Genomic DNA, 19,630 nt, shown 5'->3' with positions numbered 1-19,630 from the left:
ACTTGCGACATTGCTTTCAATGCGGTTATGCCTCTAAGTCGTGCTTCGACACGTAGGAGATATAGCTGCATCGAGGGTGTTACACCTGTAGAGCACCTTTATAGTCACCCAGTTACGTTGTGACGTTTGGTAGCACACAAAGTGTTCCTCCGGTAAACGGGAGTTGCATAATCTCATAGTCATAGGAACATGTATAAGTCATAAAGAAAGCAATAGCAACATACTAAATGATCGAGTGCTAAGCTAACGGAATGGGTCAAGTCAATCACATCATTCTCTAATGATGTGATCCCGTTAATCAAATGACAACTCATGTCTATGGCTAGGAAACATAACCATCTTTGATCAACGAGCTAGTCAAGTAGAGGCATACTAGTGACACTCTATTTGTCTATGTATTCACACATGTATCATGTTTCCGGTTAATACAATTCTAGCATGAATAATAAACATTTATCATGAAATAAGGAAATAAATAATAACTTTATTATTGCCTCTAGGGCATATTTCCTTCACAACTATCATTTAATCTTTCACAATTGCTAACACTCACGTGATATTTATGGGTTCAAAGTTTTAATCGGACATAGTGAAAGATAGGTGCTTATAGATTCGCCTCCCAACCTTTTACCTCAAGGGTAATGTCAACAATAATAGTTCATGATAACTTACATCCAATTGGATATATATATCAAGATCTTTCCAACACAATGTGCTTGCCAAAGGATAAAATGTAAAAAGGAAAGGTGAAGATCACCATGACTCTTGCATAAGGTAGAAGATAAAAGTAAAAGATAGGCCTTTCGCAGAGGGAAGCAGAGGTTGTCATGCGCTTTTATGGTTGGATGCACAAAATCTTAATGCAAAACAATGTCACTTTATATTGCCACTTGTGATATGGACCTTTATTATGCAATTCGTCGCTTTTATTTCTTCCACATCACAAGATCGTATAAAGCTTATTTTCTCCATATTAATAGATCATACATATTTAGAGGGCAATTTTTATTGCATGCACCGATGACAACTTACTTGAAGGATCTTACTCAATCCATAGGTAGTTATGGTGGACTCTCATGGCAAAACTGGTTTAAGGAATGTTTGGAAGCACAAGTAGTATCTCTACTTGGTGCAAAGAATTTGGCTAGCATGAGGGGGAAAAGCAAGCTCAACATGTTGGATGATCCAAGACAATACACTTTATTTCGGATATAAGAAAACATAACCCATTTACGTTGTCTTCCTTGTCCGACATCAACCTTTTCGCATGTCATATTTTAATGAGTGCTCACAATTACAAAAGATGTCCAAGATAGTATATTTATATGTGAAATCTCTCTTCCTTCAATATTCTTTCATGATTTGTTCAAGTGACCAATTCTACGTTTGCTAACTTTCAATGAGTTTACTAACTATACTTATTCTATGTGAAGTCATTACTCCCCATGGTATAAGCATATGAAACATATATAAATTGAGATTTATGATATTCAATTCATTCAACCATTTACTCATAGGATATATGTGAATCACGTGAGTAATGACAAACTACTCCAAAAAGATATGAGTGAAGGACACTGAGTAGTCAAATAATTAACTAGCCATGGGAGGATTCTTTTTCATTTGAGATTTAAGATCCAATGATCTACTGAGGATAAAACGATGGGGTCTATCTCTACATAGATAGATCTTGTCTACATCATGTCATCGTTCTTATTGCATTACTCCATTTCTCCATGAACTTAATACACTAGATGCATATTCAAACAGCAAGTAAAATTGAAAATACGCTCCAAGCAAAACACATATCATGTGATGAATAAAAATATAGCTCCGAGTAAGGTATACCAATAGTTTTGAAGACGAAAGAGGGGATGCCTTCCGGGGCATCCCCAAGCTTAGGCACTTGAGTCTTCCTTGAATATTACCTTGGAGTTCCTTGGGAATCCCCAAGCTTAGGGTATTTACACTCCTTATTCTCGTCATATTGATATCTCACCCAAAGCTTGAAAACTTCAATCACACAAAACTTAACAGAACTTCGTGAGATTGGTTAGTATGATAAAGCTAATCACCACCTTTAGGTACTGTTGCAAACTCATTCAAATTTCATATTAGAACTATATCTAGTGTATTCGAACTTCACCATGGTTCATACCCCCCGATACTACCCATAGATTCATCAAAATAAGCAAACAACACACGAAAAACAGAATCTGTCTAAAACAAGACAGTCTGTAGTAATCTGAAGGTTCAATAAACTTCTGTATCTCCAAAAACTTTGAAATAAATTTGAAAATTTGAAACATTTATACATAAGTAATGTGCCAAAAGTTTCAGACCCATTTGACTTTCCAGTAAAAAAATGTAAAATCACGCGCTACAGCCAAAGTTTCTGTTTTTGTTCTGCACATAGTAAACAAGCAATCTAATCATCCTAAAACCAAAGCTTGGCACATTATTTTTTATAATAAAATGGATATATATATAAGGGGATAATTATTTACAGAGAAACTTCCATGAAAAATTCTACATTGTTTCCGTGAGCATGAACACGAGTGCTCAAGGTCGACCCTCACTTCTTCAATGCATAACTTTCCAATCACTTCTCTTTTTGAAAAACTTTTTAGGCATGAGAGGCAAGTAATTTTTTTTTGGTATTTTCATTCTTTTAAAAAAATGTATGTTTCACCCATGACTAAACAAAAAGGAAAAACAAAATCTACTTAGTGAAGAAAGCAAACAAGCACACACGAGAATATCAGCCCCACGCTATTGCTCCCCGACAACGGCGGCAGAAAAGAGCCTGATAATCCCCAAGTGCAAGGAATCATCGTAGCAATTTCTAAAGGTGGAAGTGATAAGTATGGGGTGTCGAACCCACAAGGAGATAAAGGTAAGATCAATATTCTCTGAAGCCCTATCTGCCCCTGAAACGACTCTACGCACACCGAACGTTTTCTTCCAACTAGAAACGAGAAATAAAACTAGGTTGTGGGTATGAAGAGGATAACTTTGTATGATATCGGAGAGCTAAAATATAAAAGTAGGTGCTGTTATCATGAAGTTAGAATATATTACTAAATATTATAAATAGCGAGTGTGGAATAATGGTGGATCGGTGTGCGGAATTGTCCTAGGCAATCGTTACAAGACCTGTAATCACTATTGCAGTTTCATATGAGGGAGAGGCATAAGCTAACATACTTTCTCTACTTGGATCATATGCACTTATGATTGGAACTCTAGAAAGCATCCGCAACTACTAAATATCATTAAGGTAAAACCCAACCATAGCATTAAAGCATCAAGTCCTCTTTATTCTCATATGCAACAACCCCCTTACTCGGGCTTGTGTTTCAGTCACTCACCAACCCACTATAAGTGAATCATGAACGTATTGCAACACCCTACATCGGGAACCACTCACGCTTGCGCGACACGGAGGGCACCATAGGACAGCATCAAAGTAAAACATACAACTCATACCAATCTAGATCATCATTCAACCCAAAGACAAAAGATATCTACTCAAAACATCATAGGATGGCAACACATAATTGGATCATAATATGTGGCATAAAGCACCATGTTCAAGTAGGGATTACAGCGGGGTATGGGAGAGTGGACCGCGTAAAAGAGATGAGGGTGATGATGATGATGATGGTGATTGTCGGTGTCAAAACCGGCGGATCTCGGGTAGGGGGTCCCGAACTGTGCGTCTAGGCCGGATGGTAACAGGAGGTAGGGACACGATGTTTTACCCAGGTTCGGGCCCTCTTGATGGAGGTAAAACCCTACGTCATGCTTTATTAATATTGATGATATGGGTAGTACAAGAGTAGATCTACCACGAGATCAGAGAGGATAAACCCTAGAAGCTAGCCTATGGTATGATTGTATGTTATGGTTGTTGTCCTACGGACTAAAACCCTTCGGTTTATATAGACACCGGAGAGGGTTAGGGTTACACAAGGTCAGTTAAAAAAGGAGGAGATATCCATATCCGTATTGCCTAGCTTGCCTTCCACGCCAAGTAGAGTCCCATCCGGACACGAGACGAAGTCTTCAATCATAGTCTAACAGTCCGGCCAATGGAGATAGTCCGGCTGTCCGGAGACCCCCTAATCCAGGACTCCCGCAGTAGACCCTGAACTAGGCTTCAATGATGATGAGTCCGGCGCGCAGTATTGTCTTCAGCATTGCAAGGCGGGTTCCTTCTCCGAATACATCATAGAAGAATTTGAATACGATGATAGTGTCCGACCCTGCAAAATAAGTTCCACATACCACCGTAGAGAGAATAATATTGTCGCAAATCTAATTTGCTGACTTGTTTTGACAGTATGACGTTATGTCATGGCCCAGTGATTATTCAAACCGTTTCCTTTAACCAGCCCCGCACATAACACGAGGCAGTTTTTCGACACGTCTTGTCAAAGCAGAGATCGTGTTCCCTTATTACGGGATTCTCATTAATATGGGTGTGTGTAACCCAACCGTGTCTAGGACTCCTAGATGATATGCAAGTCCCAAACGGCTACGGAGAGGATGCTTGATATTCATCCTCTTTATAAAGGGACAAGGTTTTCGCTTTTTCCCTCTCGTGCTCAATCGAACCCCTCCCCTGCCTCGAGTTCTAACACCCAAAGCCCAGGTTAGGTGCTCCGGATCTTCAGTCATGTCCAGATCCAGCCTTCAAGGCCGATGGATGCCCTCCTCCGTTACGGAAGAGGACATCAAGAAGTTGAGGGTGGCCAGATACCTGACCGCCGAGGTTTCGCACTGGCTGCCTGCTCGAGGGTAGGTCGTCCCTACTCCCGAACCCAACGAGAACGTCATGTTCATCTGCCACTTCCTTCGAGGCCTAGGCCTCACTCTGGATCCCTTCGTCAGGGGTTTGATGTTCTATTACGGGCTAGATTTCCACGATCTAGATCCGGACTCCTTTCTCCACATTTCGACATTTATTGTCGTGTGTGAGGCCTTCCTCCGCATTACCCCTCACTTCGGCCTGTGGCTCAAGACCTTTGAAGTGAAGCCGAAGATGATCGAGGGGCAACATGCAGCGTGCAGTGGCACATCGATAAGCAAGATGGCAGGAGCTCCATGGCTGAAAGGTTCCTTTCCAGAGGTGTCCGAATTATGGCAACTGGAGTGGTTTTACGTCATGGCTCCTAGAAGTGCCAAGTGGGTGGCTGCCCCCGCCTTCCACTCGGGCCCCCCACCACAACTGATGTCATGGATTAGCAGAGGTTTGAGCTGGGGTCCAGCCAAGGACGTGCCTATACTGCAAAGCCGCATTCAAGATCTCTTCGAGGGAGATTTTAATTTGGTTGTGGTAGTGCAAGTTATGCTGGCTCGTCAAGTCCAGCCTTGCAAACGCCGGCCCCTTCGCCTGTGGGAGTTCAACCCAGAAGGGCCGCGTGCCATTCAAAGTTTCCTCGACCTGACGCACGAGGAGATGTACAAGTCATTCTTCGGACCTCAAATAGAGTGTCTGGATACTACCGAGGACGTGGGCCTGAGCAGTAACCGCGCCGCCGAACAAGTAAGAAATCCTCTAGCCAAACACACCGTCTTTTATTCATCATGAAGTTATTTCCGAGAGTTCGCTCTTTGACCAGGACTGGCTAACAAAGGCGAAGATGATTCGGTGTTTGGCCCCCCTCCCTGAGGGTTTGGAAAATCCGTTATGGAAAAGATGCTCGAGCTCGCACCTTGCCCGGAGACCTCGAAGGAAGATACAGGAGGGAATAATACGGGCGGACGCGGGCCCCCATCGCTGCCAGTTCCAACCGAGGGAATGAGCGCCTCCATGAAGGAGGATAACCGGGGGAGGAAAAGGAATTCTTCTGAGGATCCGGAAGCCAAGGCCTCCAAACGGGAGAAGAAGTCTCCAACAGAGGGTCCTGCCTCGGGGGGTGCTCTTGCCGCACAAAGTCCACGGGGGGATCAGCCCTCCAATGAGTCGTAAGTGATCCAAAAAATACTTTAATAGTGAAGGTATACTATCTTTCTTCTGAGAAAATAACCGCTGCATATATCTTGCAGTTCGGGCCTTAGCCCCTCTCAGCTGAGCTCGTCTTCGGGGGATCTTCTTCCGGAGATGATGGAGAGCGAAACGCCTCCTCCGGACTCCTCCGCTCAAGAAGCGGGCAACCCCGAAGTGTCGTCACGGAGGGCCTCTCCGGATCCGATGAGGCCAGAAGATAATCCCATAGACCCCCGAAGTCCCTAGCGTCCGGCTCTCGAGGAGAGCGAACAAAAGAGTCCGGCACCGTCTGGTATGCGGTCAGACGTTGTGATGGAGCTATTGGGACGAGCGACCATCTAAGAAGAACACCGTACGCTGATGGGTACGGTGATGGAAAGAATTTCATACGCCGAAAGCAGATTACATGAAGCCTTTATGAGTCTACTGATAGGCTTTGAGGTACGTGAGATAATATGTGATAGTACCACACATGTTAGGTGTGCCCTATGTAGATAGTAGCCCCTGAGACTCTGGTTGTCATTGAGAACGGCGGCGAACAGAGGATCATAGTCCCAGGCAATAACCAAACTGCCTTTATGTGCAGGTGGTGGAAGCTCCAGTGGCTAGCCGGACTAGTGAGTTTGCCGAATTAAAACGGCTACTGGATGCGGTAGACGCTGACATCGAGCTTGTTAACAAGCGGCTTGATGAATCACAGGGTAAGTAATGTTTTCTGGTGAATGTCACACAATAAGAGCAGCATGATGCCAGTATCTTTAATATGTTGTGACTGCAGACGGAGATGCCACCGTGGAGACCCTTCGGGCGGAGCTCGCCCGAGCCAAGGAACAAGCGAGGATTAGTAATGCGGCTGCTTTGAAGGCGGCCGAAGAGTTGAAAGCCGAGAAGGCCGCACATTGCGAGAGCCAAGAGAAGATGGCCAAGATGGCCGTAGAATTAGAAGGCACTACCAACCGTTGCCGGCTCCTTGAAAAAGAAAACCGGGCGAAGGCAACGAACCTTGAGAAGGCCATGATGGCGGACAAAGACACCCGCTCTGCTATGAGAGCGAAGAAGGAGGAGCTGCGGGAAGCTGGGGATATTGCGACTAGGAAGCCCTTCATGCTACGGAGGAAGTTCGGAGATCCACCGTATGCCCCTCTGGATCGGCTGTGGAGTTCGGAGATCCACCGTATGCCCCTCTGGATCGGCTGTGGGAGAGGAACTCTCAATGAAAGCACCAATGTCGGTGTCAAAACCTGCGGATCTCGGGCAGGGGGTCCCGAACTGTGCGTCTAGGCCGGATGGTAACACGAGGCAGGGGACACGATGTTTTACCCAGGTTCGGGCCCTCTTGATGGAGGTAAAACCCTACGTCCTTCTTTATTAATATTGATGATATGGGTAGTACAAGAGTAGACCTACCACGAGATCAGAGAGGCTAAACCCTAGAAGCTAGCCTATGGTATGATTGTATGTTATGGTTGTTGTCCTACGGACTAAAACCCTTCGGTTTATATAGACACCGGAGAGGGTTAGGGTTACACAAGGTCGGTTACAAAAGGAGGAGATATCCATATCCGTATTGCCTAGCTTGCCTTCCACGCCAAGTAGAGTCCCATCTAGACACGAGACGAAGTCTTCAATCATAGTCTAACAGTCCGGCCAATGGAGATAGTCCGGCTGTCCAGAGACCCCCTAATCCAGGACTCCCTTAGTGATGTTGATGAAGACGATCACCGCGACGATGATTCCCCTCCAGATGGCACTCCAGTGCCATCGAGAGAGAGGAGGAGAGGTTCTCCCCCTTGTGCTTCCTCCTCCATGGCCTCCCCTCTAGATGGGAAGAGGTTCTCCCTCTGGTCCTTGGCCTTCATGGTGATGATGGCCCCTCCGGGATCCTCCTTCATGTCCTCCGGTGATGACGGCCCCCTCCGGTAGGGTGCCAAAGAGGGCCTAGATTGGTTTTCGGTGGCTACGGAGGCTTCTGGCGGCGGAACTCCCAATCTAGGTTAATTTTCCGAGGTTTCTGTATTTATAGGAATTTTTGGCGTCGGTCTCACGTCAAGGAGGTGCCCGAGGCGTCCACGAGGCAGGACCACATGCGTAGGGGGGTGGGCGCGCCCCCACCCTCGTGGACACCCCGGGACTCTCCTGGCCCAACTCTTTTACTCCGGGGTCTTCTTTTGGTCCACAAAAAATCGTCAAAAATTGGCACGTCAATTGCTCTCCGTTTGATATTCCTTTTCTGTAAGACTCAAAAACAAGGAAAAAACAGAAACTGGCACTGGGCACTAGGTTAATAGGTTAGTCACAAAAATCATATAAAATAGCATATAAATACATATAAAACATCCAAGGTTGATAATATAATAGCATGAATACTTCATAAATTATAGATACGTTGGAGACGTATCAGTGACCGTTAAAGAGACCACCTAGAAATTCCCTTATTGTAAGTGCATCTAGTGCCACCCCTAGTTGGTTTTGGAGTATTGATGACAAACCTAGTTGAGGGACTAATGTGTTTGTGATAATTGCAGGATAACACAGGTGGAAGTCCCTCATTGATTCGGTTTTCCTACCAGAGATGACCCCTAAAAATGTATGAAGACATTGAAGTCAAAGGTGGTATATGAAGATATTCACATTGAAGACTATGACAAGAGAGGACACCACATGAAGCCTATGGAGCTCGAAGACTTAGATCTTTCGTAGTTCTCTTTCTTCTGTGTTGAGTCATAGGAACCACCGTACTGTTAAGTGGGGTCCAAGAGAACCAGTCAGAATGACTGAAGTGATGCTTAAACAAAACCTATGTCTTCGAGTGAAGACTTTGAGAGCGAATCTTGTCCAGAGTCGGGCAAGTCAGCTTTGCTTGAAGCCCAAGTAAAGTTGTCGTGTGAGTTTGAAATCTGACCGTTGGAACACGTGTCAGTTCCTTAGTGACCCAGGGTCATTTCGGACAAATCAGGTCGGGTTGCCAAGTGGCTATAAATAGCCCACCCCCTACAACCATAAACGGTTGGCTGCTCAGATTCAGAGTACGGCTTTTGTCATTTGAGAGCAACCCACCTCGAAGCCTTTGAGAGAGAATTCCTTGCGAGGATAAAGCCCTAACCACCCAGAGCCAAAGAGAATTAGGCATCACTTAAGTCTTCTTGTCTGTGTGATCTGAAGACTTATTACACTTGAGGACTGTGCATCCTCCAGCCGGTTAGGCGTCGCGTTTTGAGCATCCAAGAGACATTGTGGATTGCCGGTGAACGAAGTCTGTGAAGGTTTGGGAGTCTACCTTGAAGACTTACCAGAGTGATAGGGCGAGGTCTGTGTAACCTTAGCTCAAGGGGAATACGATGAGGACTGGGTGTCCTGAGCTGCGTGTTCAGGACTGGGTGTCCGGGACTATGTGTCCTAAGGTTTAAATACCTAGCCGCCCTAACCAGACGTACAGTTGTCACAGCAACTGGAACTGGTCCAACAAATCATTGTCTTCAGCGAGTCACTGGTTTCATCTTCCCTTCCCTTTGCTTACTATTACTCCTTGTGAAGTCATTGTATGTTCGTACTATCTTTTGTCTTCACTGAGTGACTGCGTGTTCTGTGTGGCTTCACAATATCTTCCTACCTGATCCTTACTACATTGCTGCTATTAGTCATTGTGCTTTCACTCTATTGAATACTTGACTATGGCTTGCCTAGTGTAGTCTACCTTCTGCTGCAGGGTAATAGGTTTATTTCTATCGTTTGTCTTCATAACTTCCACGTTTTGAAGACTTTCATAAAAATCGCCTATTCACCCCCCTCTAGTCGATATAACGCACTTTCAATTGGTATCAGAGCAAGGTGCTCCCTTGTTCTGTGTGATTCGGTTTAACCACCTGGAGTTTTAGCTATGTCGACTGCAGGGATAATTAAAGTCTCTGCTGCGTGCCCCGTATTCGATGGAACTGAATATCCCTACTGGAAGAATAAGATGCGCATACATCTTGAAGCCATTGACGTCGACCTATGGTATGTCGTCAAGAACGGCGTTCCCAAGGCTGGAGAAGGTGTCACTGCTGCTGATGTCAAGAAGTTCGTTCAACTGGACTCTACTGCCAAGAATATCATCTGTGGTCATCTGACCAAAGGACAGTATGGCCGTGTGAGTGCTTTGGAAACATCTAAGCTGGTCTGGGACTAGCTCTCCAAGGTCAATGAAGGCGTCTCAACCCAGAGAGATCAGAGAATCAGTGTCCTTCGCAACCTCTTCAACCGCTTCAAGCGAAATGACAATGAGAATGTCCAGCTCACATTTGACCGACTCACTGACATCACAAATGAGCTTCAAGCCCTCGGCGCTACCGAGATCACCAAACATGAAGTCGTCAAGACACTACTGAGATCACTTGATAGTTCGTTTGACACCCTAGCCCTGATGATTCAAGAACGTCCTGATTTCAAGATACTCGATCCATCTGACATACTTGAGAGGCTCAACACACATGAGTTTCAGCTTTCTGAGCAAAGAGATATCTACGGTCCAAACTATGGGCGAACTCGTGCCTTGAAGGCAAAAGCTGTCTCCTCATCTGAAGAAGAATCTGATAGCAGTTCGGATGATCCTGAAGACATTGGAAGGGAACTTGCTATGCTTGTGAAGAAGTTCCAAAAATTCACCAAGAAGAAAGGTTTCAGAAAGTCTTCCCGATCAAGCTCAAGGAATGATGAAGCTTCTGCTCATGACTACAAGAAGAAAACATGTCACAAGTGCAAGAAACCTGGCCACTTCATCTCTGAGTGTCCACAGTGGGACAATGAGAACAAAAAGAAGAAGAAGAGCAAGGAATATGACTCTGACGACAAGAAGAAGAAGAAATACTCAAAGTCTTCTTCCAAGTCTTCCTCAAAGTCTTCATCACACAAGAAGAGCTCATCTGGCAAGGCACGTGCGTTTGTTGGCAAGGAAATGGATTCAGAGGAGGAGTCCGCTTCTGAGGAGGCGGAGGTGGAGTCTGAGGAGGAGTCCGATTCAGGCGTCGCAAGTCTGGCTACAGCATACGTTGCCAAGTCCATCTTCAACACTGAAGACAATGACTTCATCACCGACACCGATGCAAATGACAAGGACTACTCCGCTTCTACCTACTGCTTCATGGCACGCGGTGCCAAGGTAAACACACGCACTACTCACTGTCAAACATCTAGTGACGATGACTCTGATTCTGGTTCAAAACCCAGCTACAAAACACTTGCTAAAATTGCAACTGAACAACAGAAAGCTATGGAACATATTCAAAAACTGTTAGACAGAAGCGATGATCTGTTAGGTGCTGAAATGACTCGATCTGAATCCTTAATTGAAGACATAAAAAATCTTCACGTTAGGTATGAGGAACTTGAAAGTCGTCATGAAACTCTCTCAACAACTCATGAAAAGCTTTCCTATGATTATCTTCAAAGGAAGCAAGATCTTGAGAAATTGAGAGCGGCTCATGAAGATCTTCAAAAGGAAAACGAGTCACTTCGTGCCAAACAGATCAGTTCCACTCAGGAAGGATTTGAACCACCATGTCTTAAATGCATTGAGCGTGATAATGCTACTTCTGTTGCTGAATGTTCTACTGCTACTACTGTTGCAATATCTTCAACTGTTGATGTGGTAACTAACCCCTCTGCTGAGGATACCACTGCTATTGCTGATGAGAATGCTAGGTTGAAGACATTGCTTGAAACAGGGATGTACAAAAGTCTTAAAGGGCATCAGACACTATGTGATGTCCTCAAAAAGCAGATTCTGAACCGAAACCCGAGGAAAGAGGGTGTTGGGTTCGTAAGGAAAATGAATGCTGATGGCTCTTACTGGAAACCTGAGCAGTACCCCAAAACCACGTGGGTTGCTGCAAAGGAACCTTCAGCAGATCCATCCAATCTATCTGGCTTCACTTGTGCTAACCCCATTATCATTGATGAATCCCTTGATGCAAACTATAAACTGTTTAAGAATCAGAATGGTGAAGTGTTTGCCAGGTACATTGGTACTAACTGCAGGAATAGACCGCCTATGAAGAAGATCTGGGTTCCGAAAAGGTGTCTGGAGAATCTTCCTGTGAATGTCATCATGACACCTCACGTGAAGAAGACAAACCTCAGACCAAAGGCTTCATATGGTCCAAAGGCTTCATACAGACAGAGGACTCACCTGAGTCGCACTAACGCAAATGTTTTGCAGGGAAACCATACTCAGTCATATGAATATGAGAGCGGTTCATCAAACCGCCATGTTCATAAGACCAAGAACTATTCTGCTTATTCTTATGAGTACTATTGTCCGCTTGCAAGACTATTTGCTAGGGCTCCAAAGCCAAAGTTCTCAGATGCTGCACTTAGACTTATTGCTTCTAAGCCACCCTTGAAGATGTGGGTGGCTAAGAAAGCTTAACTCTCTTTTGCAGGGAAAGGTCTCCAGCAGAAAACCAAAATCGTCTGACGCTATTGCTGGGGACCTTAAACATCTTGTAAGGCGTAAGATCAAATGCCCGAAAGGTCTTACTATGTACTTCGTTCCTAAATCGCTTGCTACTCTCCCTATTAGTCCTAATCTGGATCTAAGCTTTCATAACCCACTGGTTCGTCAAATGTTTTTGCTTCAGAATGCTCTTCGTGAAGCCTATCCCCCTAACTACACTGTAGGGTACGACACCAGCGTCTTCAGAATGGATTATTGATAGTGGGTGTACAAATCACATGACTGGCCAAAGAAGCCTTCTTATGGACTCAACCTTACGTCCATCCGATAAGAGCCACATCACATTTGCTGACACTGGTAAAAGTAAGGTATTGGGTCTAGGTAGAGTTGCAATCTCAAGGGATCAACACATGGATAAAGTCATGCTTGTTGAATCCCTTGGCTTCAACTTAATGTCTGTCTCAATGCTTTGCGATTTAAACATGATCGTAATATTTGGAAAATATCGTTGCCTTGTTCTAATGGAATCTGACAAGTCTCTAGTATTTGAAGGGTATCGAAAAGATGATTTGTACGTGGTAGATTTCTCAGCAGGACCACAGCTTGTCGTATGTCTTTTAGCAAAAGCTTCAGAATGCTGGCTCTGGCATCGGAGGCTTGGGCATGCTGGCATGAGGAACCTCCAGACCCTGGCAAAGAAGAAGCATGTCATAGGCATCGAGGGCATCAAGTTGAAGAAAGATCACTTATGCGGTGCCTGTGAGGCAGGAAAGATGACGAGGGCCAAACATCCCTCGAAGACAATCATGACCACTACTCGACCCTTTGAACTGCTTCACATGGATCTTTTTGGTCCCACTCATTACTCAACTCTTACTACTACTGCTTGTCTCTATGGCTTTGTCATTGTTGATGATTATTCTAGATATACTTGGGTGCACATAATCCTTTACAAGACTGAAGTGCAGGATGTCTTGAAACGCTTCGCCAATCGAGCAATGAACAACTATGGCACCAAGATAAAACATATCAGGAGTGACAATGGCACTGAATTCAAGAACACTAGCCTTGATACATATCTTGATACCTTGGGCATCACACATGAATTCTCAGCCCCGTACACGCTACAGCAGAATGGGGTCGTCGAACGCAAGAACAGAACACTCATTGAGATGGCCAGAACGATGCTAGATGAATACAAGACTCCAAGAAAATTCCGGCCTGAAGCCATTGATACTGCATGCCTTACAATCAATCGTGTTTATGTTCACAAGCTTCTGAACAAGACATCTTATGAGCTCCTTACTGGCATGAAGCCAAATGTCAGTTACTTTAGAGTATTTGGCGCCAGGTGCTGGATCAAGGACCCACATCGCACCTCAAAGTTTGCACCAAAATCACATGAGGGTTTTATGCTTGGATATAGAAAGGATTCGCACTCCTACATAGTCTTCAATCTCTTTCATTACAAAGTGGTTGAAACAGTGGATGTGCGGTTCGATGAGACCAACGGTTCACAAAGAGAGCAACTGCCAAATGTGCTAGATGAAGTTCCATCCAGTGAATCAATCAAGCTAATGGGAACTGGAGAAATTATACCTTCTGAAGCTCATCCTGAAGAAGAACTTATCATCTCAGCACCTGATCAACATGAAGACAATGCTCAGCCTAAAGACATTCCTTCTAACAACGACAATGATCAGCAAGAGCAAAATCTTCGCCCTGTACATCCTCGCGTTGCCAATGAAGTGCAGATTGAAAGAATAATTGATAGCATCAATGCACCCGGTCCACTCACTCATTCAAGGGCAACTCAGCTAGCAAATTTCTGTGGGCACTTCGCATTCGTCTCAATAACAGAACCCAAGAAAGTTGAAGAAGCCTTAATGGAACCTGAATGGATTCAAGCTATGCAAGATGAGCTTCAACAGTTTGAGCTGAATAATGTATGGGAACTGGTCAAGCGTCCCGATCCTCGGAAGCACAACATAATAGGCACCAAATGGATATACCGCAACAAGCAAGATGAGCATGGTCAAGTTGTCAGAAACAAAGCTCGTCTCGTTGCTCAAGGATATACTCAAGTGGAAGGCATTGACTTCGATGAAACATTTGCTCCTGTGGCTAGACTTGAAGCCATACGCATACTGCTGGCCTATGCAAATCATCACAACATACTTCTTTATCAAATGGATGTGAAGAGCGCCTTCCTCAATGGCAAGATTGAAGAAGAAGTGTATGTTGCACAACCTCCTGGCTTTGAAGATCCAAAACATCCTGACATGGTATACAAGCTCAACAAGGCACTGTATGGCCTCAAACAAGCCCCTCGGGCCTGGTATGACACACTCAAATACTTCCTGAAGAGCAAAGGCTTCATACCTGGTTCTCTCGACCCCACTCTCTTCACGAAGACATATGATGGTGAACTGTTTGTGTGCCAAATATATGTGGATGACATTATCTTCGGCTGCACCAATCAGAAATACAGTGAAGAGTTTGGATATATGATGCAAGAGCAATATCAAATGTCTATGATGGGAGAGCTGAAGTTCTTTCTCGGTCTTCAAATACGACAGCAACGCAACGGCATCTTCATATCTCAAGAGAAGTATCTCAAAGATTGCCTGAAGAAGTTCGGTATGCAAGACTACAAAGGCTTCACGACGCCAAGGCCAGCCAAGCATCATCTGGGTCCTGATGACTACTGCTCCATGATTGGTTCTTTACTTTACCTATGTGCATCTAGGCCAGATATTATGCTTAGTGTTTGCATGTGTGCTCGATTTCAAGCGGCACCAAAGGAGTCGCATCACTTAGCTGTGAAGCGAATTCTTCAATATTTGGCTCACACCCCAACTCTAGGATTATGGTATCCAAAGGGCTTAGAGTTTGATCTGGTTGGATTCTCGGATGCTAATTATGCTGGTGACAAAGTTGATCGCAAGTCTACATCAGGCACATGTCACTTTCTGGGACGATCACTTGTATGTTGGTCTTCAAAGAAGCAGAACTGTGTATCTCTCTCCACTGCTGAATCTGAATACATTGCTGCTGGATCTTGCTGCGCTCAGCTTCTGTGGATGAAGCAAACGCTCAAAGACTATGGCATTCATCTGAAGCAAGTGCCACTCTACTGCGACAACGAAAGTGCCATCAAGATTGCCAACAACCCAGTTCAGCACTAGAAGACAAAGCACATTGAAATTCGTCATCACTTTCTCAGAGATCATGTTGTGAAGGAAGATATTGATATCATACACGTCAACACTGAAGAGCAATTGGCAGATATCTTCACCAAGCCCTTGGATGAGAAGAGATTTTGCAAGTTACGGTGTGAGCTAAATATCCTGGAATCCTCAAATGTCCTGTGATCAGGCACACATCCTAACCCTTATGCATATTGATGACTTAGATGTGCAACACACGAAGTAAAGTATATCTTCAATCAATGAAGACATACATTCTAAGTGTGAATACATTAATGTGGAATTTGACTTCGGAGTGCCATGATAATTGTGCGCCGTGTCTGGGTCTAATACTTCCTATACGGTGGGTAACGCCACCACCAAATGTTCCATTTTGAAGTGTTTCACTCATGGCATTACCTTGCTATGTCTTCACATTTGGTTTGGCTTCAATCTCAACATGTCTTCATGATTATCTTCACTATGTTGATTATATATATATATACTAGTGTTCTGTCCTCTACAGCATTCACTTATAGCTATGTCTTCTTGTTGAATCCTTTGAACTAAGTGAATGTGATCGGACCCTAACCTCTCTATGCTATCTATCTCAAACTCTATCTCTCCAAATCATATGCATTCTATTGAAACTGTCGAATGTCTTCTCTGCGTCCTTGTCAGCAGAAGATATAAAGACAAACCTTAAGTCCACTTTCAATGCTCATTCCTCCACATGAAACCCGGAGAAGTAGGAACGACCACTCGACAATCCAGGCATGCGTGGGACGTGGAACAAACCCCAAAATTATGCATGATGGCCACGTGTTCCTCAGATGCGAATCGCCAGGGGCACCTGTGTAATAACGCAGTGCCGCCCCTGTACCTATAAATACACACTTCACGGCGGTCATTATCTCTTCTTCCACTCTCGCATGAACCCTAGCACCACCGCTAGCCCTCGACGACGCCGGCGACGAAGCGCTTCGCTGCCGCAACCTCTCCGACGCCGTCTTCACGCCGACCGCGGACATCGTCCTCTCCGCCGTCGCCGTAGGTGTCCTCCGTCGCCAAGTTAGGGCACGGAAGATCGAACTGCTCGGCCTCATCTTCCACTCCGTCTAGCAGTTCTTAGTGTGGTAAATAAAACTTCCTTTTTAAGGCACCGTTGATCCTATGGCTTTGTCACTTTCTACCACAAGCAGTTTCTATTCACACAAGTTAGATCTCTCTCATACTGCATCTCATAACATGCCTAGTATATTCACTTATGCTTCACAAAGTAGTTAGATTCCTCACTTGTACTGATCTCTAGATTCGTACAAATCTGGAACCAACTCCTTATCTATGAGTGAATGTCTTCGCACGATGAGGTCAATGTCTTCTAAACTGATTTATATTCAAAATCTTCTGAGAATGCATATGACCTCTTCCCTTTCCCTCGCACCTTAATGCTGTCACAGGTACATGTCTGTGGGAGAATCCCTTGGTTCTCATAGTCTGCATTCATTTGCAGAATTCTTACAGCATCATATAAATTCTCCCGAAGCAAGTTCCTGTTTATCCAGCAAGCGAAAATCTTTGAAGCCTTTGAACGTGTTGAAGCCTTTCAGTTTAAAGTTCATGGCTTCAGAGAAATCAGCAAGGAAGGGTGGCAGAAAGCGTCGTGGAGAAACATCTAGAGATCTGCCAGATGACCTCTCAGAACTGTACAAGACAGATCCTGAAGAGGATTACAATCAGCGCAAGACCCGAATCCAATGGATTCGAAGATATTGGGCAGAACAATGGTTCAAATACCGATTTGTAACCCAGGAATATGCTGAGAAAAATGCCATCAAGAGACCGTGGGGAGAAATCCTATACAAGAATCTTCAACCCATGTCCAGAGATGAAGCCATTGAACAAGGCTTCTATCCCTGCATGGTCCGTGGGCCACAGCCTGTTGATGCACACCCATCGTCACTACTATGGTGTCGTGACGACATTCTGTTCAAGCGCAACTTCCAGTTTGCCCAGAACTCAGCGAAGCAAAACAAGAAGACATTGGGACTAGACTTCAACCCTGGTCCCTCAGCTCCAAGGGCTGATGGCACACGAGATGAAGAACCCAATGTCGTCGGTCCTTTCTACAACCTTGAAGGCCTCATCACCCATATCTTGGTTCAAGGGACTGCAGTGAATGAGCCTGCAGCTGACGCTGAATCAGATGAAGCGCCTGCGGCGCCGAAGCCAAAGAAGTTGAAGAAGCCTAAAGCTTCAAAGCCTTCCCCTTCACCAAAAATCTCACGGGCGAAGCCACTAGCAACTGCACCTCCTGAAGATAGTGTGCAGTCCGAAGATTTATCACGCATCTCCAAGCCCCAGAAGGTCAAGATGCCTCTGCCACACACCGGCCAAGAGCTAACAGCTGCTGCCATTCTGCGCAATGATGCCATTGATCTGTCAAGTAATGAAGATCTTGCAGATGACGCTCTTGAGCAACTCATCAAGAGCAAAGAAGAAGCAGAAATCTTCAATGATCTGCCTCTCTTTGATGTAACAATCATCCACAACTTCATTGATGAATAGTTTGACATGCCAAACATCAGCTACGAAGATCTCCAACTACCCATTGGCCTCAGTGTTGCCTTCCATGGCGCCATTGCTTCAGAGTTAGCTATCGCCCAGCGCATTGTTGAACTGAAGCAGAAGATTGACTTTGAGAAATCTCAGTTCAAGAAGCATATGGCCAAGCTCAGCGTGCAAGACGTGAAGAATTTCAAGATTATGCTGCACGAGCTCAAGGAAGCCTTTCTAAAGAAACGTGCAGAAGCTCAGGGTTCTCGTGAGCGCATGAAGGTCCTGGCTGATAGGTGTGTGCAAGCCTACAATGAGGATGAGAAGCGCAAGGCCCTTGGGCGTCCTGGCATCGACCCCAGGATGGTTGCCAAGAAGCAGAAGAAGCCCGCTATGGCTGAACCTGAAGCACCAAGGTAGGAGGCAGATCCCCTTGTCTTCCCAACTAGCATGACTGGCCCGAAGCCAAAGGTCAGGTCAACCGCTTCAGAACATAAGAAGACCAGGACTGCTGAGGCTGAAGCAAGGAAGAGAAAACATCCTGAAGCCTCTGCTACTGCCCCCGCCAAGAAGAAAAGAATGACCAAGAAGGAACGGGCTGCTCCCACAGAGCCCTTGATTGTTGAACCCATTTCCATGGTTCACCCCGACGCCGATCCACAAGAACGTCAACTGACTATCCATGAGCCTGCTTTCACAGAGGCTCATGAAGCTGAAGACTTTCCAGCAGCTGATCCCATCGCTGCTGAAGACATTGGTCATCATGACCATGTTGAAGATGATGCAGCCCTTCCTCAGCTAGAACACCAATAGGTATCATCGCCTGTGCTAACGCACAGCGAACTCATCAGCATTAGTCGTCCACTGACGCCAATTGCACAGGATGCTTCATGGGCGGATCGCCCACAAGAGAATGAAGACCTTGAGGCCCAGCCAACAGCAACTCCACAGGCGTCACCCGCATTGCGCAGGCTTCGCAAAGGTCCAAGGCCTCAAGTCTCTGCTGAAGACAATCCAGCTGCATCAGCCGCGGAAGAAGAAGTCCCACAAGTTGCCACTCCCCTGTCGCACCAAGAAGCAGTTCTCGAGGAGAACGTGATCGTGACCGATCCTCCTGCTCGTCAAGTGGAGGTTGAACATCTTGAGGCTGCCACCACCAACACCACTGAAGCCACTGACGCTGTCATGGCTGAAGCTAATGTGGAGCCCTCACCAACAAAAGCACCAGAAGTCAGTGAAGCCACTTATCCCGCCACTTATGTTCCTGAGTCTGCTGCCGGTCCCCAGTTCGACTATCATGTTGAGCACAGGCCTCAGGTACAGAAGCCAATCCCAAGATTGCCAAGGTTCCCTGGTCCTGCATCAGCACCTGGCTCCTTCAATATCAATGGCTTCAGAGCAGACAACACATTCTTCAACAGCTCCAGGAACCCATACTCCAGGGAAAGAATATCATCT

Source organism: Triticum urartu, chromosome 3A (assembly GCF_056163025.1).
Source record: "Triticum urartu cultivar PI428250 chromosome 3A, HENAU_Tu73, whole genome shotgun sequence".
NCBI classification, from domain to species: domain Eukaryota; kingdom Viridiplantae; phylum Streptophyta; class Magnoliopsida; order Poales; family Poaceae; genus Triticum; species Triticum urartu.
Note: the sequence above shows the minus strand (reverse complement) of the source record.